This window comes from Ammospiza caudacuta, chromosome 1 (genome assembly GCF_027887145.1).
Source record: "Ammospiza caudacuta isolate bAmmCau1 chromosome 1, bAmmCau1.pri, whole genome shotgun sequence".
Classification (NCBI taxonomy): Eukaryota; Metazoa; Chordata; class Aves; order Passeriformes; family Passerellidae; genus Ammospiza; species Ammospiza caudacuta.
In genome coordinates, this window is record NC_080593.1 from 112,089,129 (window position 1) to 112,111,751 (window position 22,623).

Sequence of the window (22,623 nt, forward strand, 5' to 3'; positions counted from 1 at the left end):
GCTTGAAGTAAATCCATAAAATGTTACTAAGTAAAGGGAAATTGTCTGGGCTGACACTTTAGCACCACTGTGTACATAAAGGATAATCACAAAGGATTTTTAGGGACAAAATGATAAAGTCTGCCTTGATCAATCTGGCTGTCCATATGGCTATGGATCTATTTAGATTCTTATACCACATTCATTAGTGCACTATCACATATTTGTGAAATCAACAGAGGTGCACATGGTACTGAGAGAAAATCAGAATCTCAGGTTTTAAGTGTGCAGAACAGCACGTGTCATATCCATAAATATCTTTTTGCAGAGATACAGTGTAAATAAATCTGATGTGTTCACTGCTGGCAGCAGAGATTATACTAGAAGAGCTGATTCCTGAAATAAATATCCTGTCTTCATTTTGTTCAGGGGCCCATTCACTTCTTTCATTCATTGTGTGTTATAATATACTTTAAAATATTGATAAATAGTGGACTAAACTATAAGCCTGAACACTCCATCCAGAAACTCTGGATGTGTCATTGTTACCCTTATGATTTTACAGTTGGATTGTATGATTTTAATATGTGTCTTCACTTACTTACAGATTTGTGTATCTTGTCAATACTGGAATTTGTCACCTGTCCTACCACTCAGCCCTTCTTTACTTCTAAACAATCTTTTGGCCAACAGCCTATTTAGTAAAACATTTTATTTTTCAAAGGATTAAATGGCAGTAGAATTTGGCACTCACTTTGCCATCTTCTTGTTCTCTAAAGCACCTCTGAGCTGTCAATTTACACTGTTTGGCTCATGGTGCAAACACCTGCCCAGGACTCTACAGGCATTTGCTTATTGCAGACTATGAAGCTGGAAACAAAATTGAGGGGTCAGTAGTCAGGAATGCATTCAGATTGAAACTGGAGATATGAAATGAGATGGACCTTCATATATTAGCACCTTAATATACCATCTTTTTTAGGCCCTTCTAAACAACTTCTATGGAAAAGGAGAAAACACATTTATACACATGAGGAATTCAAAAAACCCATCTGGACACATGCTTTAACAGTTCTGCTCAGAAATACTCATGCTTTAACTACATGATTAATCAAATTGTTGACTCACCATCATTATTACAGTAAAAAACAACTATTCACTGCTCTCAGATGAGATTTTTAAAAGAGAAGAAAATAGTGGATAAATGGGTAGTGATCTAATTCAATTGAATTAGAAAAACCAGAGACAAGCTATCATACATCATTCTCTTTCTGCACTCCAAAAAAACTTTTATGCCATAAATATATACAGGACTGGGCATGCAATATGAACATATTTTTAAAAAATTGCTTTGTTTTGTAAACCTGGGGGAAAAAAATCGAATTTTCTAACAATACAAATTAAGAGTCATAATTTTAAAAATTGTATTTGAGGACCATTTTTTGTTGTTCTAAAACAGCTGTATAACCAATGGCTAGAATAAAAAACAGCCAACTGTGCTTTGGTATGTATCACTTTTACATTATCTCTTGGGAATACCAATGTCTATCCAATAAATTACATAACATTCCTAGAATAAGACTTTTAAATGTGTATACCAAACAAACTTGTAACAGAGCAATGCTGCTTGAGGATTTCAGCTATGAAAGTGAATAAAACGATCAGGATTTATCCTTAATAAACCTTATATCATGCCTTGAGACTTTTGTCTTCAAGGCCATAACATATAAAAAAGGCTAAAATTCTAACATACTCTCAGAAATAAATCATCAGTTTTACTACTCCAAATTAGAAAATGGAATTCTAATATAGAGTCTTTATTTTTTTTAAAGAAAATAGACACACTTCCAACTGATTTGCTCTGAGATAACAGAAAGAAACCCAGACATTTTTTAACAGAGAAACACTTTGATTACTGTTGTGTTTAAGACTGTTAGCAGATAATTGTCTTCTTGATTAACAGTTTAAAAAGTGACAGTTAGTTTCAAATTAATTAAATCAGTTACTGAATGGGTCACTGAGTGAGGGATGCTCTTCCCTTTGAAGGGCTCAGAAAATTCCCTGCTGTCGGCAGCAAAGATAGAAACAAGTGAGTAACCAGAGGATACAAAGAGCCACCGAAAAGGTGAGGGCACTGCCTACCCAGCAGCACACACGTCCGATCCCTCGGGAATTTGTGTGTGCTGGCACTCCAGTGTCCCGGCTCATGCAGTGCAGAGGAACCACCAGCAGGACACAGAGGGCTGGATGGGAGTGGTGGGAGCTGTGCTAAGAGCTAGATCCAGGAACAGCCAATTCTCAAGCACAGATGTTAGTTTTGCCCAGCAATAATGCTTTAATTTCATTTTTTGTTGCCCTGTATGACACATGGTTGACAACTAAACCTTACAAATGTGTGAGAATGTTACAATGAGAAGAAAAAATAATCTCATGTTTGTTCTAAAATATGACCACTCAATGTTGAGTAAATGTGATCAAGCATTGTAATACTCTGAAACAATAGAAAAGTTTTATAAGATTTCTGCTTTTCTTTGCAAAAGTTTAGTTACTTGATGGCAAATCTTGGTTGCTACTATAAAGTCAAATATCTGTTCTTACAGTAATTTAACCTTGCTTGTTAGAGATGGGAATTTTTTTGTCAATATAATGGTCAGGAGAATGGCCACAATGGGTATGGTATAAATTGCACTTTTGTCAAGTAAACAGAAATATGTATTTCCATAAAGGAGATGAAGAAAAAATAGAAAGTGGTTTAGCAATAGTTTCTCACAGATGTTACCAAGGTAACCAGATTACAAGGTTTAGTACATTCCTCCTCCCTGGGCAGCTGTCTATTTTTGCTAAGAATGAGACTACTTTAAAGCAAGAGTTTCTCAGAAGGTATCATCAGCACAAAACACATCAGGAATGTCTGAGTTTGGGGAAAAAGGCAAGAGGGTCTTACCCAGGAGAGGAAAGTGATGTTCATCCTTGGATACAGGCAACCACAGCCCAAACACCTCCTCGGCCTGCAGGGACTGCAAGCACTCATGGCTGTCACAGGGATGCCAAGGGGCAAGAGCAGATCCATGGAGACCTGTCCCTCACACCACATTCCCCAGTGGCCACTGCCTCTGCCAGGGGCAGGAGGTGAGACCTCAGCTCCTGACAGCGCCTGGTGCAGCTGCTGAGTGGGGCTGCACCTAAAGCAGGGACTGCACTGGGAGCAGCAGCTTGCTTACAGTTTCCTCACCTTCATCTATCACAACACCTCAGAAACAATGAACTGATAATGCCAAAAGCCTCTTCTCTTACCAAGTATTATTTTCCCCTCCATCCAATAGAGGCAGAGATGTGGTGGCTTGGGAAGAGCTCAGGGAAGAAGGGGCTTTGTCCAACTATGGCCACTGGTCCCTGCTCCTTGTTGGGAATTCATAGAGATGAGGTCCACCCCAGTGGCAAGGTCCACCCCAGCCTGGTGCACAAGGGGCAGCAGCCATGAACCCACTGCAGAGCTGCCCTCCCGCACACAGGAGGCTCAGCAAGCCACAGCATTCCTCTCTGGGCTCACTCCAGCCTCCCTTCCCACAGCATTAAACTCCACTGAGGCCAGGGCAGCACATTTTCAAATCCTGTCCCTTGTCTGAACCATCCCTGCATGGTGAATTATATGGAAAGGCTTCCAGAGAAGCCTGCCTCAGACACTGGGAGCTGAGAAGGGGGAGGGAGCAAAGGGGCCCCATGCCCTGCATTGGGTATTAGGGCAGTCATAAAAGAGGCTGTGGGATGAGCTCACATCTTCATCACACCCAGGAGCTGCTTTTATCCACAAGTATCAGCAATGACAGAAAATCAGCCATCAAATGCTGCTTGCTCAGGGCAGGACATGTCTTTGGGAACTGTGCAGCTGTCAAGCCTTTATCCAAGAATGCTGGAAGGCTGGAAGTAAATCTACAACTGGTTTTGTTACTTAAGCCTGAAAAGGGAATCTATCTACAAAATATGTATTCATATCTGAAAACAGCAAACTGGGGCCTCCTTCAACTATGCAGAGATCCTCTTCCAGGGATTAAAAAGCATCACCCCTCTAGCAAGCAAAACATCCTAAAAGCAGAGGGAAAGTATCTTTGGATGAGGCAGCAGCCACATTCTTGCTGAAGCACAGGACACTCTCTAGGCTCAGGCACAGACTTCTCATTCATGGACCAAATATTTCCTAAACCTCTTGGTGCCAACACCTCCTTCTTTCACCTTGCACACTGCTCCACGCTGTTCCTGTGCTCTGCTCTGAACAACACCCTTTGGACACCTTTAGTCCAAGTATTCTCCATGTCAGAAGTAATCAATAGAACAAGGGGTACTGGCTTTAAACTGAAGGAGAGTAGGTATAAATTAGATATTAGGAAGAAATGCTTTACTGAGGTACTGGAAAAAGTTGCCACAAGAAGTTGTAGATGCCCCATATCTGGGAGTGATTAAGGGCACAGTGGGCAACCTGGTCTAGTGGAATCCTGTTCTACAGATCTATGATTCTAATTCTCAAAACAAGATCTACAGTGATTTTTTGACTTCAAGTTAATGTCTTATCACATTGCATTACAGCTTCCAGTTCCTCCTTCCAGATCCCACTGAGACCAGCAAGATACAAAGCGACACCAGATTTATTTTTGAAGACATGAGAATTCCAGATTCCTGCTGTGAATTTTCCAAGCTCATTGCAGTAATCACTGTGTTGGCTTTTCTCTCTGCTTTTGAAGGAAATTTGGAAATGGGGGAAGAAAAGACAATGCCAAAGAAAGCCCAAGCAAACAGATGCTCTGAGTTTTGATGCTTGGAATTATTGCATTCTTCACTTCAATTCTCTGCCTCAGACATTCACATTATCATGGCCTAAATCTCCACCCCAACCCAATTTCCCTGTACATCTTAGATTCTGCAAGGTGATATCAGTGGCAGCTGGTATTTTAAGGACACTCTCATTTAAAGCACGAAACTAGGTCTTAATTTATAGGAATGTTCTTCTACTTTCTCCTACTATGTCTAGATTTATGAATGGGCCAACAACATATACAGCTAGAATTAGAGATTCTTTGGTTACAAGTTAACATAGAGTTGTTCTACCCTAAAAGAGCTGTCTTCACACTAGATATGTCAAATGCTCAACATTGTTCTCAGTAAGAGTTCTTTCTTGAGGAAAACAAGTTGAAGTGTGCACCAAATCTTGCTGGAATAACAAGTTCATCAAACACTTGTTTTCTGAGAGCACATATTTAAGATCTGAATTCTGATATAAGTGTCACTGAAGTACTGTGAATCACTAACCAAGGTACAAACATATACTCTCACTTGTCTCCTTGAGAGAAAAATCTCCAGATGTTCTAAAGGAGCTCTTAGCTATCAGTTTCATACTCTAAATCACCCAGAATTCTTCATATTTCTCATATTGCAGGTAAGACAGGAATGAATTAGCAAGCCATTCTGCATTAAGACAAATCTCTGAATATATCCTGACCCTCTCTCATATTACCTCTCAGGTGAGAATGCAATTCAGATTTGGAACATGCTTTAACAGTTTATACAGCTGAGATTTCAGCTACCTGGAACATATTTACTAGTCAGGACTGGGCTGTAGCTCTAACAGCAGTAGTGTGGGACAGTCCTACAATCATACAGCCACATGGAATTTCAGCTCCATTTAAAAGGCAGATATCCTGCTTAGGAACCAGTCAAAACCAAGAGAAAGGCAATTAACCTTACAACACCTTTGGCTATTTTGAGACAGTCTAACTGCATGAGAGGACCCTACAAACCAAAACTACTCCTGATAATAATGAGTCTGATTAATCACATAAAAGAACAAGGCACTTGTTGGGTTCATTCTCCTCTAAGGAACAGAGATGGGGGAGGGCCCACATGCAGACAGACACTGATGCCTGCAAACTCTGAGGTAGCAGGCACACAGGTTAAATGAACATTTTGAGTGGGCTGCTTGTCGACAGAGCATCTCTGAGAGCAGCAAGATGGGTAACTGTTCCTTCTAAAAGGATGAGATTGGAAGTGAATGAGCTGAGTGGGATGAGTGAGACTGAAACTTCTTGCTGTGCAAATGCAGGCTGTCATAACACCCACTCTTAAAGATTGTCTACCAAAATCCTGGATGATGGAGGTTGCTTTAATCTTGTTGGGCTGGATACCATCAGCCCAGACCTTGAAAACACCACTTTACACCCTTAGCAATCCAATCTATTTGAACATGGTCACATGCAAAGGCAGTACTGCCGACCAGAGAGTGGCAGGTTCAAGACCAATTTTGAATTGCCACGCTGTTCTCCTTAACCTTTTGGCTTCAATAGTGCATGTACTTTATTTTCCTATGTTAAAATACAACTTTAATGAAAATAACATGCTGCAGAAATAAACATTATAAACTAAGTTAAATCCCTTCCACAATTCCACTACACCAAGGCAATCTTCCTAATAGGGATTAATGAAAAAAACCCCACTCTTTTGGTGGCAACAGACAGCAGGCAGTTTTGGAAGAGGAACACCATGAAATCAGACAAAAGGTGGTGTACAGTGCTGACTCACAGAAACTTCTGTAGTGTAAAATATTATAGAGACTTTTCTAAATGAACTGATAAAAAGGCAAGGACACATTTCACTCCCACCACTTTTCACAAGGACTGTTTAATACTAATTTGTCACAGTTATGTATTTGGTTATGCTTCATTTTCATCACAGGTCATGTTTGAAGCATAAGTTCAGAACATAACTTAAAAGCCAAATCAACCCTATCTATTCATCATCTCCATTCCCTTTCACATTGTTATACAGAACAGGGGTTGAATTAATGGAGGTACAAAGGTGATCTCAGACCTTCCCATTTCATAAAGCATAAGAATGGCCATAGTTTGTGAGATAAAAAATCCATTTAGTCCAATATCCTATCTCCTAATCAGTGGTTATTAGGAGATGTTTAGAGAAAACCATATACAATTCTTCCTCCTGTGGATTCCTGAGCCCTTAATAATTTTCAATGCAATTTTCCTGAGCAGGATGTGGCTTCTAGTTATGTGCTGATGCTCAACATGCTTTTTCCTTCCAAGTAACCAGCCTTTCTTTGAACCTGTATTAATCTCTCAAGCACCCTTCTCTGCTCCTCAAAATAAATTACTGCCACTCTTTCTTTTTCCACTGTCCTGTATTAAGGAAACAAAGCAAAGGAATTAAGAGGTGGGCAAGAGCCTTTCCAGAGGACAGAGCCGGGTGGTGTGCACAGAGTTCAGTCCTTTTATTCCCAGTGAGACTCTGTTTGGTCAAGAACATGTATTAATTATCCTCTTCAGTTAACCTCAATAACAATAACAATTCTTTTTCTCCTTCTGACATATATGCTTTCCTGATGGCATTGCCTTCTGTGAATTCAGCTGTGGAACCCACTGCATTGAATTTAAATCTGAAATGTCCATCACTTTCAGTGATACTTATCAAAAAATTCCTTACTGTTATTTTCAGTGGTGGAAGAATAGGACAGGAGCTACTTCATACAATCACTCACTGCATGAGTTTATGAAAAGAAAAAGGAACAGAGAAAACTGATCCTTAGCCCTGTCAACAAGAGTATGGTAAACCTGATATACACATGCACATACAGTGGAATCAGCATTAGCCAGGCTGTAAATCTTATTTCATTATTAAACAAACATTTCAGTAATTCACAATTTTCCATGGGTAAACATCTCTTCTTGTTGGAGGCACAAAACAGGAAGCTATTTTATTCAATTATAATGTTAAATAACAGAGCAGTGAACAACTGCCACTCCATGACATCAACAGCCATCAGAAAAATAATACTGCCCTGTCAGTCACAGCATTATAGAAGGGCTCATTTATAAAGCTTCATGAGTGACTTGCACATTTACTTTTTTGCCTGCAGAGTGACTGTCCCTGCATATGCCCAGCAAGGAGATGAAGGAGATGTCTATTAGGAGGGTACTGCACACATAAATAACCAATTTGAAAGCTCACTGGGTGCACAGTGCCCTTATTACAACTATGTATCTAGCTCTTCCTTGCTCTTTGGCATTTACACTTCAGAACACAGAGCCCTTACTGCCTCTGGAGAGAAAAATCCCTGTTTTTCCCCTTGCTCCAGAGAAACCTCCAGGGTGCTTTTTGTGGCCAAGACTCTATCAAGCAGTTCTCAAGGCAAAAAAAACCTGCAATTCTTCTAAAAGTTTTTATGACTCATATAGGATCATATTTGACAGGCAAAAATGTCATCTGGCAGCAAGAACATGGCTTAGAGCTCCACTCCTGGGCAAGCACTGCAAGAACAAGCAGTTCCTTCTCAGGAAGGACAATTCTCAGCCCGACAACCCTGAGTGGTGCCAGAGGTATTGTCTTGTGCTCATCCCAAAGAGGACTCCAGACTGCAGAGCAGTCTATTAATAAGAATCTAGGAACTGAGGAAGCATGGGAGACAGGCAAGCAAATAGGGCTCAGGCAGGCAAATAGGACTCTTAGGTTTGAGAGTCACTAAAATTCCAACCCTGCACAGAACACATCAGCAACAAAGATGTTTGAGATTGCAATGTATTGTGAAAGGGAGAAATATGAAGCCTTTTCTATAAAAAAGAGGTAACCTAAGAGATCTTGTCCAGCAGGAAGAGGCTTATGCTTTAGCAAAAGCAGCAGCTGCCACTGTTCCTGGCAGCATGAAGAATCTGGTGCTGTGCCAATAGCAGACAAAGAGTAACATGTAGGTGCACATTTGGTGCCAAAACTGCAACACAAATGGAGCTGAAAGGAATTATGTTAAATCTATCTACCATTTGGACCTAGTGTGGGTGTGTAGTGTAGAATTTTACTTCATCAGGATTTGCCAGAAGACAAAAGCAATGAGGAGAGATCAAGTTGGAGTCAGTAGAAGAAGTTCTGCACAGACTGGATGCCCCCAAACCTGGAATTTCTAATCAAGCCCTTTAAAATATACCCCACCAGGTTTAGTGTGTTGTGTGGCTTCAAACAGTGATGTCAGTCTGAATTTCTTTCTGGAAGGGTGAAGCCCTGAGCACAAGCAAAATAAGTAATTGTTTGACAGCTCTGCATCCCCTCAGCAAATTGCTGCCTGCTCTTCCATAAGAGCAGAGGCTATGGAAAGGCTCATTATACCCCCTTTATCAGGAAGGGAGAAGCCATAAGAATAAACAGAAATGGCTGCTTTATATGTCCTTAACAACATTTAACCCACATTCTGACCTGGGTGCCCAAAGTTTACAGAACAAATTGCTGGATTTGCCTGTTTACAGAAGTCCAGAAAGCTTAGTAGAAGCTTCCTCTTGAAATATGAAAAAGCATATGTCTGTTAATATTGTGCTTGTCACTAGATGACCATAACAGAGTAGAAATAAGGAAAAAAATCTTACCTACTAAAAAAAAAAACCAAAAAAAAAAAAACCAAAAAAAAACACCAAAAAAACCACCAAAACAAAACAAATAAACAAAAAAAAAAAAAAAACCCAAAACAAACCAAGAGAGAATTGGTAAAATATACTGATACATTCCCAGATGTACAAAAAGCAAGAGCTCTGCTGAAGTTCAATGGATTCTAGTATTGTAATTCAAGTTTTATTTCAGAACTATTTTGAAGAAGACTTGCAAGCATTTTTTATTTTTTGTTTGTAATTTATACACATTGTCAGTAGTTGCCAATTGCTATTTAGGCACATAAAACAAAGAGCAACTGAAATCAAAGTGCCCTGTCAGTCCAATATTTTGAGTATCTCTATAATAATAAAAATAGTTCAATTGAGTTGATAGCATAACTTTCAGTAACAATATTTCTCTAATAGTTCAGACTCATTAGAGTCTTCATGATCATCATTGTCACTCTATAGTTCAGAATTTCAAAATTACAATCTAATTTTCTTGTTTGGTTTGTTTTTTACACAAAAAAAGTATCATCTAAGACTTGTATTATTTAAATTAAAGCAATTTTATTGTTACTTGCAACTGCATACTAAAAGTTAGGACATAAAAACTCCTCAAAAGAAGTGAAAACATTTCCTATAATTTTCTCTTTTTTTCCCCTAGTTTTCATTTTATAATGTTAGCAAAATGAGGCAGGTTTTTGCAAAACAATTGTTTTTCACTCTGGAACAATTCTGTCACATCCTTTCCACTCAGTTGTCTCCACTCACATTAACAGAGGAAATTTTCAGGAAAATTCCCTACCTCAGCAGAGAGTAAAATAAGTGCCTCTGATAGTCACATACAGAAATTCAGTTTAAAAATAGGTAATAAACATACAATTGGGAAGAAGTAGAAGAAAACTATGTGGAATAGGAAGTAGGAACTTACAGCCTTTGTTCTTCTGTGCAGTGTCTAGTCTTAAAGGTGAATTAAAACTTCCTCAATACATTAGGAAAGTGGATGTTAGCAAATCTGAGAAGCCAGAACAGTAAATATACAAGTGTAGGACTCCACAAGGGTTGCTCTTTCCTTATTTAGTGGCTGTGATGCAATTAATGTTTTTGCTGAGACAGAATCTCTGTGAGTCAAGTATACAACTCTATTACAGATAAACCATAAGTTCAGAAATTCAATGAATTCCAGAGCTTGGAAAGCTGCTATTACAAACTTCAGCAAATAAGCATGTCTGAGGGATATAAATTACATGTCCCATTTCAATTCTGCTTGCTTTTGATTCTGCCACTTTAAAATGCTTATAAGTGCCCATGGCAGCAAGTACATTACTGTTTCCTGCTTTGAGTGTGCAATGGGTAACAACAGTAAGTGGTCTCCTCACTGATTAAATGAAAACACTATTCTGGTCACACAGGACAGCACTTGATAAAAACCTTGGTCTTTCTTCATCTGGCAAGCAACCATTTTTGAATGGTTATACCCATTATGCCTTTCCTATTGCATTTTTTACTGTATCAAGTGTAAGTTAAAAAAATTCAGCACCTCCAGTGCTTAAGTGCCAGTCCAAAAGAATGCAAAAGGTGGTGAGAGTCAGCAGTGCTAAAAAAGTCAGCAATGCCACCTGAACACAAAAATACTGCCACTGAGGTAAAGGACAGAGCCTATTTAGAGCCTCTCTAGCATGCTGACTACAATTATAAGACAGAAAAAAAAGCAGTGCTGATGATAGACCTCCCTGTGATCTGAAAAATCTGTTTCAAGTAGTAAATGTCAAAACTGCCAAGTGAGATGTATAGGCATTATCAAAATTAAGACAGAATCTGCTTGGAAGTTTACAACAGTTTATGTTTCTTCCTACTACAGAACTGTATGAACTTAGGAGAATCCTGAAATATGTAATATAACTTGGGTTGAAAAATGGCAGATTTGCAAACTCTATCCACAAATGTCTACAATGTGAGAAGATAGCAGATCTCCCATGAGGTATTAACACTACAGGAAGGTGTCTTCTACCTTAATTAAAGTCATCACTTTTAAATCTCAATTGCCTCATAATCCTACAGATGTTGATTTCCAATGTGACTGAAAAAAATTAAAATATGCTTTTCTGTTTGCAGAAACTATTTTCAGGAAAAAAAAAAAAAAACAAAGAATCAACCTTTTTTTTTCATCCAAGTCAGTAACTTTATTCACAATTCCCAAAATATAGATGAGAATTTGGTTATACATTGGCTAAAAGGGGACTAGAATAAGAGGTATATGAACACAAAAAAGAAACAAAAAGAAAAAAAAGGTTTTACTAGATGGTAAGTTGTCACAACACTCCTGTCAGGCCAAGGAACTATGATTCAGAGCTCAGAACCTTCACAAAGGATCTAACAGATAGTTCTGGCATATCTACTGCTAATCCTCACCAGAGCTGTGGACTTGAAATGTTCACTGCCAAGCCATCTGACTAAGCAATGCATCTCTTGTTTCAAACTTTCCCTCCCAGTGCTATGCATTGGACTCTGCTTGGGTGGGGAACAGAGCAAGTATGTAATGAACAGCACTGGAAATGAAAGATTAAAAATTGAAAACTTTTGCATGAAGGCTGTCAATTTACACTTCCTTTCTGGGAAGCTAATGACAACAAAAATACTCCAGGTTCTTGAACTTAATACTATTTAGCAACTTTCAAAAATTTTGTTCTCATTAAAGGCAGTCAGTTTGCCCTTAATGAAACATCACTGAGAGCTAAACTCAAAACCAGATTACTCAAAAAGGCCAGAAAATAGGGCAAACAGAATTCCACCCTTCAGAGAGAAACCATGAGCTGTTTTGCTATTCTTTGAAGACTAGTGAGATTTCTTAGGAAGTAAAATAATTATTCCATTATTCTAATTCACTTAAGGGCTTCTGTTAGCCCAGGAAAATTCAGCAACAGCACAGTCCACACAGCATAATTGTTGCATGTGCTTTTCCTGTGCTTTACGCTACTGATAAGGTACCATTGCCAATGGCATTTAAGAATGTTTTAATATCACCAAATCAGTCCTATTCTCACTCAAATTTCAACACAATTCATGTACAAATTGTTGTTAAATGTCAGAGCACTAAAAAGGGAAAGAATAAAATCTTACCACAGAGTCCAGCTGTAATACCTTCTTGGCCTCCTTATGATATGGGACTGACTGAGAATAAAGGGCAGCATGGAATTGTGAAAAGGGGCCATTGAGCTGGCCTAACAGATCTGTGTGTGGAAACCAGCAGGCTGCTCCTGGTAAACCAAGAATTCTGTCCGCAGATGATTTTCTCTGTGGCAAAGGTAGCTTGGAGAGGAAGGGGAAGCCTGAAGTAAGAGCACTCACAGATATCCTTGGTGTTATTTTAAATAGAAAAGTGAAGATGAAGATATTTCAAAATCTGATCTATAATATTTTTTCCCTTTACACTCTGTAAACAAGATTATTTGGTCCATGGAATACTGTATATTTTGAAAGGATCAGCATTGTATAGCTACTTTAATCTAATTGAAATTCACATTAGAAACAGAAACAGATGTATGACAAACAGCTGTATGGCAGACCTGTTCCCAAGCTTCCAGAAAACTTAGAAAATATAGTGCTTGCAAGAAAACAATTATGATAATGAACAACACTTCTAATAATCTTTTTTCTGTTTAATAAATTGCAAATGCCCCTCAAGACAACAGAATCCTGAAAAATTCCTTCAAATCCAGGATCATTAGTTTGCAATTCCTAACATTCCCTTCATAAACTGCTCACCTTCCTTCCTAAATAACAATTACAAACCATTTCTGAGAGAACTGGGTTTTTTAAAAGCTAAGTTAAAAATTTTTAGAAGCAGAACATGGATCTGAAGGTGGGTGTGAGAATAGATTAACCTTATTTCTTCTGGGTGGAAAGTTTTTACCACTGGATAGAGCAGAAAAGTTACTTATGCTGAAACACACGATTTCAACCCTGATCATGAATAGAATGTTATTCCTTATAAGTATTACATTCTTGGGAGGGGGGGGCTTTATTTTTTATATCCAATGTAAGAGCAAACATTAGGACCAACACTCAAAAGAGTGGAATGCCTTGTGTGTTCTCTTTCACAGAACACAAGCAGGTTTTTCCTCTTCTGCAATTGCAAACAGAAGCCATCAGAAGAAATAATACAACCAATGCAATAACAACAAAAAAGCCAACAACCGAAGGGAGAGCTGTGAATGGTAAACACCACAATCAAATCTATTAATTGCACTTCAAACAGAAATTTGATTTGATGCTCATGGCACCTGGTGATCCAGGTAGGGCAGCTTTCTGAGACTGTTTCACATTCTGTATGTAGGAATCATCAGAAACTTCAGAGGTAGATATTTCCTTGGTCCCCAAATTACAAAACAATCTGGAGGAAGCATGACTTTACCACCCCTGATAAGGTTAGTGTGATGGGCTCCAGCATACAGAAAACTATTAACACAGATCAAAATCTATGCCAGTTCAGGTACTTAAATTTCACCTGTCTGAGCAAAGAAACAGTTATCAACTTTGATTCTGCAAAATGTGAATAAAAACGTTTTGATGGACTCAAAGCACAGCCTTTCTAAAAGACTGTCCCTCACTTTATTACCCCATGACAGATATAGTGGCTCCAGTACAGAAGCATTTAGTACAGTACCTGAGAGATATTCTTGGCAATCCTCCTTATGCAAACAGATAAATACAGATTTTCTAGTTCCTGATCCTGTCAGTCAATGTCACCCTAGGAAAACTGCTCTTGGAAGCTTTTGAAATATTGGTCCAAAACCTTTTAGCCTCACTCAAGAAGCCTTTGAAGATGAAAATTTTCTCAGAACTGCTTTAATTTCAACATTATCTTCTGTTGTTGAAGAACACCTGGGACAGCTCTGGTTTGAAATATTTTCCAAAAAATGCCAAAACCAGTTGAATAATGGGGTGAAAACCACTGGAAATCACTGACACTAAGCCCCTTTTATGTAGATGTCATCTACCAATTCTCAAGTGGCCTGTTTTCCCAATAAATATTTATTCTTAACCTCAGCACTGGAATCTGTAATTTCTGGAAATTTCTATACCAGGAGTCCCTGCACCACAGCTGCTAATGCAGGAATTGAAGATAAAATACAGGGATTCGAGTCTGAGCTTTTGTGTCAGACATGAACATACACTGACAGCACATTTGCAGACAGTGAAAAGGACTGCATCTGTTTGTGCATCAGGTGGTAACCACAATAGAAGCCATTAAAAACAATCTTCAGTAGTTTACATAGAAGTAAAGAGCAGAATGGAAGGACATTAGTGCAAATCACAGCACTCTTGGTCTAGGACTTGAATATCCAAATGATAGTTTTGATCAGATCCCATTTAGTTTGCTGCTGACTGGAGGCTTTCACAAATCACAGGTGCAATCAGTGGTTGCCATCAACCCATACATTCAGCACTTGTCTTCTCCTCAGCGTGTTTCAGAAAACAATTTCAATCATAACAACTAGAGAAATGACAAATTCAAAATTACCCATTATTCACCTACAGAGAGACCATTAAAGGGATCCAGATAATAATCTATTTTCAAGAATGATTTTGCAAAGATAAAATAAAACACACTACATGTGAAAAGATCGATCACTCATAACCTGTACACACATTCATCCTCCCATCCCCTGTAAAAACTTCCAGTGGACTCTTCTGGCAACAGAACAACAGGAATACTGGATTCCTACTGTATGTAACTTTCTACTGCAACTGACATTTTGGCATTATTGATATTGATATTTTGATATTTGGAATCTAAAAAAAAAAAAAAAATGTAGCATTGCTGTTGAAGATGTATGTGTTTCTCTCATCTTCCTAATAGCCACCTGCTGTCATGACCTGATAAACAACCTCTGGAAAAGACAAAAATATTCAGATTACTATGGATGAAAGCATAAAAAACTAGAATAATGGAGCTGCAACAAAAACAATCACACTCCTTTCAGTATTAGTGCTGCCAATAGACTGCATGTAGAATCTCAACTACTGTTAGAAAAGAGAACTTGCCCAGGAATTCTTGGTTTCCCTCCCTTTGTGTTTGACCCTTTTAAAAATTAGCATTGCTGTTTTGCTTAGCTCTTCAGCTAATATAAAGGACCTACTCTGCAGCAAGCCACAGAGCCAGCAGCACAGCACTGAGGAAGCATTTTTTAATTTACTGCTAGAAAGCTGGCCAGAAGAACATCACACACTGGGCTAAAATCTACCTTTGAATGCATATGATCTTAATTTCACTAGGATCAACAGGACCCAGCAGGTGCAGCCTGAGAAATAATTTAGTCCATTAAATTCATGCAAATTTACATACAATCAGTGCCTTCAGAGGTTTTCTTTTGAAGGGAAAAGGAAGACAAAGGAGGTTTAAAATATTCAAAATATTCCCATGTGGATGGCTATTGCTGTTTCAAATTAGGAGAAACTTTTACCTCAAAAGATATTTTTAAATATTTCAGGTATTTTTAAATTTAAAAAATGATCAAAATATTTGAATTCATTTTAAAGACATAAAAGCCTCAATAGATTTAAAATAAGTGTTTTAAGTGAAGGTACACTTCTTTCATTGAAGTCCACTTCTGCTAGCATCAAACTGACCATTTACAGTGTCTTTGGAAACATTATTTATATAAATATATATATATGTACACATTTTAAAGGAAACAAGGATAGAAAGAGGCAGAGATGCCTCAGGAAATAAGATGCCTCGCAACCAAGAAGAAATATGATCATTATTGCTGATTTCTTATTAAAATTTGTAAGATAAATCTCTGATATGTAGAGACACACAGACGTTGCATATGAAGTCTATATATAGTATAGAAGTGTGATTTCTGCTATTGATTTAATGAGAATATCAGCAGCAAGAGCCCTTCTGGGACAGAATAAAGTTTGTGGCTTTATACTTGTGGATGCTAAAAGACAGCCAGGTTCTGCAAGGACCAGTGTACCACCCAGTAAGTGCTGAGCATTTTATCTATTTTTCCCTGAATGAGAATTGCATTGAAAGACAAACAAATTCTTAGTCATTAATTCCAAATGGGGGCTGTAGGCAGATGCTGTGCTGTACAAGTTTTGGGGGCTATTTTTGCTATAGTGAGAAATGTTTCAAGGAAATAGAGTGACACATTATTGACAATATTTTTCTGTTTGGTGCAATAACTCAAAACCTTATTCTGATGAATCAGTATATACATTAAATCATCCTACTTACTTTTATGCATGGCAAAGACACATCAGAAAGCATCATGTTAGCCAGTTAAACATCTGGCCAGCAGACAGCCTGAACACTGGGACACAGTGCAACAAGGAGAAGGCAGTTCAGGAAGAGTGCAATACCTGTTGGGAGTGGGAATGATGGGCAGGAAAGGAATGAAGAGAAAAGCTTGGTAGAGGACACTCACCCACTGCTGTAGGGAAGCCAGCAGCTCTCAGAATGAGAGAGTGCCAAAGAGAAGCCCTGAAAGAACACACAAGTTCTGATCTTTTTAAAAGTTTAGAAACTCTGGCATTTTTGTATACAGCAAATAGAGTCAACTTTGCTTTTTAGTTTCTGGTAACTCAAGGAATTTCAGTTTATTTAACTGATACAGAGTTTATACAGGAATTTCCTAAAGTTTGGTGGCCTGGACTCCTGAGTGTGAGCAGCCTCTACCAACTGTACCTGCCTGTGTGTAATACAATCCCACTGCTACAAGGACCATTCCAGCCCTTTCCCTGGAAGAGAATGGGAACACAGGCTATGGGTTTGGATGCATGCTTTGAAGCTCACTGCATTTCCTCACATGCAGCAAGTCCTGTTTACTCTTGTCTAGAAATGCAGATAAGAAATTCAAGTCCCTTTGTGAAAGCCCCTGGTAAAACTTGGACTAGATTCCTAAAATCACACACTTTGTAGAAAGCAGAATAAGATAATGTCTGACCAGCCAATGTTACTCCATTTAGTACAAGTTTAGTGCTGGAGAAAAAGAAAAGGAAACAAATCAACACCTTAAGACAAAAACAAAAAATAATCCAACTTTCCAGTTAATTAATTTAATAAAATGACACACAAGGTAGAAAAGCTGTGCATTTAACAATCAGAGTAATTTTAAAGGCTATAAACAGCCACAAATACATTCTCACAGAGATGGGGGAAATATACAATGAAACCTCTGGGAAATCTTTCCCAGTGTGTTTTTTATCACAGAAGGGACTTTTTAATCACTGATTTAATTTGACACATATCAAGAAATAATTTCAATAAAAAAGCACTTATTTGATGAATTTGCTCTTTCCCTGATCCCCACTTTGCTTGACATTTCTGTGGAATCCCTATCACCCATATGTCCACCACACATTCAAGGGTCAGCCTAAATGACGACTTAAAGCTTCCATACCCTTTGTGTTTATTTTATAGTCTTCCATAATAGATGTACACTGGCTACTGAGGCTGTTAACTGCAAAGACACAGTTTCTTTGAATATCAGTGTTCTCACTATTTGGTAAAACAGCCCAAAACAAGAAGTTTGAAGAGAAGACTGTTCTTGTGCTAACCAATCTGCAGCTTACGTGTGACTCTTTCTGAGCTGTCCTGGGAGGGAGGAGAAAAACAACCACTATCCCTTAACTACCCATGCCATAGACCCAAAACTCTGGAAAGGTAACACAGTGCTCTTTCATCATATCAGCAAGATGATTCTGCTTTTAGCTCTATAGACATACAGAGAAATAAAGCATGTGCTGTTTCTTTAAGCAGACTGAGAGTGTGTTTACTAGGATTTCTCAATTTCTCAGCATTAAGCTTTCGAGATAGGAGGGAAATCCCTATCTTGCAAGGTGAAAATAGGTCTTTAACTTCCTCAGTGTTATATTATCATTAATTACTCATGGGCCTCCTTAAAACAAAGACTCCACTTGTCTGCATATGTATATGCTTGTATGTATTGCAAAAACACACAAGCATGCATACATTTCATACATGTAAAACACATATGCATAATAGATATAATTTCAAGGGTATAGCTATGTAGAAAATAACCATTAAATAATTATACAGAGGCATTTTTGATTAAAACCAGAAAAGACATGCATAAGAAAAATGCAAGAATACATAGGTTGAATATATAAACTGGTGGAAAAATTAGTCTAGGAAAAGCTGACAGTAATAAAAAGCAGACAGTTAAAATCTTGCTGCAAACAGTCTGGTTTAAAACTGGGAATCCTGAGCATCTATTAAAGTGAAATGCAGGATCATATCAAAGAAAGGCAGAACATTAAAATAACCAGAAATGGAAAACCTAGAATATCCTCTGTTTAATTCTACCAACAAGAAAACAAACACAAATTTTACACGCTACATCACGTCACACAGCACCATAATTCAGCTACATTAAAATGAGTTTTCCTCAAAGAAAAGCTCCTATTTTGACTACACCTTTAAAAAGCTCAATGTTTGGGTTATTATATGAAGAAAAAACAAGCCTGCATCAGGAGTTGTAATTTTTTATGCTTAATTTGATAGTTCAGCACTTTTGCAGTTGAGTTTGCAGCACACACAGAGCAGTTTCCTCATGCTTTCCCACTTATTTTTCAGCAGCCAGGAATTCTTAAGCACCCTGCACAGTGCACACACAATTTGTAAGGCACTCTCCTCATCACTTGTTCAGCTTTATGCACCAAATGAGACACGCTTCAGGTTTCTATGTGCGCATCTCACAATGATGTTTTAAAATTTTATCACCTAGCTTCCAGGGAACTGAGGCTTTGAATCTATATTTGAAATACCACCTGAACGGGTGAAACATATTGGTATTCCACACACAGCCTCCTGCTGTCATTCCACTGCTGGCATGGGACAGTCTTCACCAAGACTTAGAAAACCTCATTCAATATTCCTCTCTGGAGGATCTGACACTTACTGTGAATTCTGCTCTTCAACTTAAATACCAGTGTCTGTGGCAGGCCAATTCTATCATTGCAGATACAGCATCCCTCAGGCGAGGTCCAACCTTTCTCTTGCAGTGCACCCAGGGATTAGCTTGACTTCCCCTAAATTCTCTCCAGTGCACAGTACAAGCTAATCTTTCCTGTAGGAAGCAGGAGATGGGGTTGCCATGACAACAGAGCACATTCTAGCAGTGGGACCACTGAGATGAGCTGAAAAGACGACAGTGAAACATTCACTCAGCCTTCCTCCGGGGCTACGGGCTCCTTCCTCCAGGATTTAATTCCCTTGCAAGTTTACTGACAGGCTAGGAGGTTGATTAGCTATGTATTTTGCTGTGGGGAGATTACTAGTTAAGAATATGGTTGAGAGATCATAGCATTATTTAATGAAACTGCCATTCCTCCTTACATTAAATTGCTGATTTAAGCGTGGCTGCTTTTAAACCACCGCTCTTTCATACACATTAGTCCTACTCTTGTTCAGACTAACATCTCACTGTAATACAGTCACAAGCCCAGTCCTGTGCTTCAGCTTCAGTTTTCCAGCATATTAGGCACGTTTTGATGCTCACACACACACATGCTCATGCACACACATGCACACAAAGAGCACAGTGTAACATCTGTGTTTGGAGCTCAAAGGGTTCTGCTTGTGGGGGAGGGGGCACCGAGAAAAGCAAGGCACAGCAGCCACGTGTCTCACACAAACCACACAACAGCCACAATAAGCTTTGGGAGCCCCGTTCATCAGGCAAAAGAAAATTGAGTAATCTATACTGTAAATATCAGCAATTTTCAGCCCCAGAATAATGTCTGAATCCTAAACTTTAAAGATTTTTTTTCTCAATGAGAATAATGGAAAGCTTTTTAAGCTCCTGCATTTCAATTATTTACACATTTTTAATTGCTCAATCAAATTTTCATGCAGAGCATTTTTCTTTGTGTTTTAATTTCTCTTGCAAAATCAGACAGCACATTATTATGGTAAATTCCTGGGGGCTGGATCATGGCAGTGTCTTCTCCTGTTATTTCAGAAACAAGCATGTCTCAGTGAGCTTACACCTTAAAGCCACAGCAACCGAGAATTTTCAGTTTCTGATCATGTTTGTAAGCTATTCATTTGCCCAGGATGGAATCCTGCCTCCTTTGTCCTTCCCTTTTGAGCATGTAACGTGTGGCCACACACTGAACACCCCATCATCAGGCAATACCAGTCCCCTCGGTACATGTAAAAACTTAACCTATCCAAGTACAAAAGATTTGGCTGTGGATGAGCCAAATCCACACCATCTGCGTCCATTTCTCTCTCTGGAAATTTGAGAAGAAAAGAACCTCCATAAAGGTCTCTGACACAAGAAAGAGAAGGAGCCCAGGGGTTGCATTTAGCCAGAATTCCTGTAGGCAGGGAAGGTGGGGGTGGATGAAACAATGGGAAGATGTGGAGCAGCTTTCCCTCAACAGCACATTATACAGGACAGTTGGCAGGTCAGTCACAACTAACTTCATCTTGGCAAAACACATAAGGCCAAGAATTTGGCTGGAGAGAGAAGGTTCCATGTTGGGGAGGCACCTTGATGACTGGAATGTGTAAAGAAATTTTTGGGAGGTCTGGGAGGATGGGGGCATGTGGAAGCCTGGGCGAGGATCTCTCAATGATCATCAAATCCTGGTACTACACTGATTGCATTTACAATGAGAAGCCCTCTGACAAAACCCAACCAAAAAACCACCATACAATTCCTTTTCCAAGGCCATGCAATATCACACCTCCATAACCTTGGAAAGTATCTCAGTGTTACACAACCCCTTTAAAGTTTAACCTTAATTTGGATTTTACCATGTGTCAGGAATATATATATATACACACAACAGTATCCCTCAGAATCTGCTGGCTCTGACTCATCCCACAGCTTGCTATGAAGATGAATTACACCACACAGTATAGCACCTGTATTTATTATCATCTAATTAGTGTTAGGTTTTACTTTTTTTTCTACTTTTCCACTCAAGTTCTATCCAACTGGAGAAATGCCAAATCATGTAAGCGACATATGGTTTTGCTTTTGAAATCATCCAGCCAGAATTCCCAAATACTGAAAAATCTTTGCTTAAATAACTTTCAGCTTGAAAGACAATATTTTACACCTTCAATTCCAGTGGGAAACACTGATATTTGTAGGTATGCAAATTGGTTTTGAGGAAAAGGGGCATATAATCAGATGTTGAATGATGTTATAGATTTTTCCTGTCACATGCTGTCTCCTCACAATCTAAAAAGAACAGTTAACAGCAAGATTAATGCTGTGAAAATAGCTAAACTACTATTATGGTTAATGAAAGTAAGGTTCTGTTTCTTTTTTGTTTCACAAGCTATGACTGCAGAAACCAGTAAATATTGCCCTTAGAATGCAATCATTCATTTCTCAGTGTTCATGTGCAGATCTTCCACTTAACAATACTGTATCCTGTGTTCCTGGAAATTCAGTCTTTCAGCCAGGTACAAAACATAAGTACTATGTTCATTTAGTTGTTGGATAGGGAATGGATTCCCCTGCTGGCACCCTAAACAAGTAACACCCAGTTACTAAATTTGGCCCACACTATTCCTGACCACATTCATTTCATTTCTAGCAAAAAGTTCTTGTTTTATTTCAGATGAATATCCAAATCATTCTCTCAGCAGGAGCACATGCTCTTACACAGATGTGAAGTAACAAAAGGAATTTAAACTAGGTAAATTTGGAGATCTCCTGGAACACCCAAGAGCTTACAGGTATTCTTATTGTATCCATATATCCCTGGGTATATCCAGGAAAAGGCAACTGTTTTAGTGAACCCAGATGGAACATGCCACAACAGGGGATAAGAAAAAATGAAAGCTGAGGACATGTATGTAAGTGGTCTATTCTAACTAAGAAACAACACTTAAGTGTAACACCCCAGAAGCAGAGCAGCACATTTCTACGGCTTGAGTGGAATAACCAGCTCTAGGCCCTTAGCAGAAAATGCCCCCACCAATCTCTTAGGTCTCTCCCAGCTTTTTCAAAGATAAAATCTACCTTTATCAAGACTGGAGTCTGAATTTTTCTCTTTGTTTACCCTCTTGCTTGTAAGAGGATGAGTGGTGAATGCACAACAGCCCCTTTTCCTCCCAATAGCTCACTCACAGCTTAAAAACAAAATTTGGAAGGTCAGAGAACACATCTTGTCCTGTGTTTCTGCATAAGTTCGCAGCTTTGACCTCAAATGAGGAGTCTGAGGATTTCACATT

The 22,623-nt window shown here is 38.7% G+C and overlaps 1 protein-coding gene across 2 annotated transcripts in view; it reads right to left on the reverse strand.

Annotated features, from left to right (window-relative positions):
- NOL4 (nucleolar protein 4) overlaps positions 1 to 22,623 on the reverse strand; it is a 186,519-nt gene that overhangs the window by 79,878 nt on the left and 84,018 nt on the right. The window lies entirely within an intron of this gene.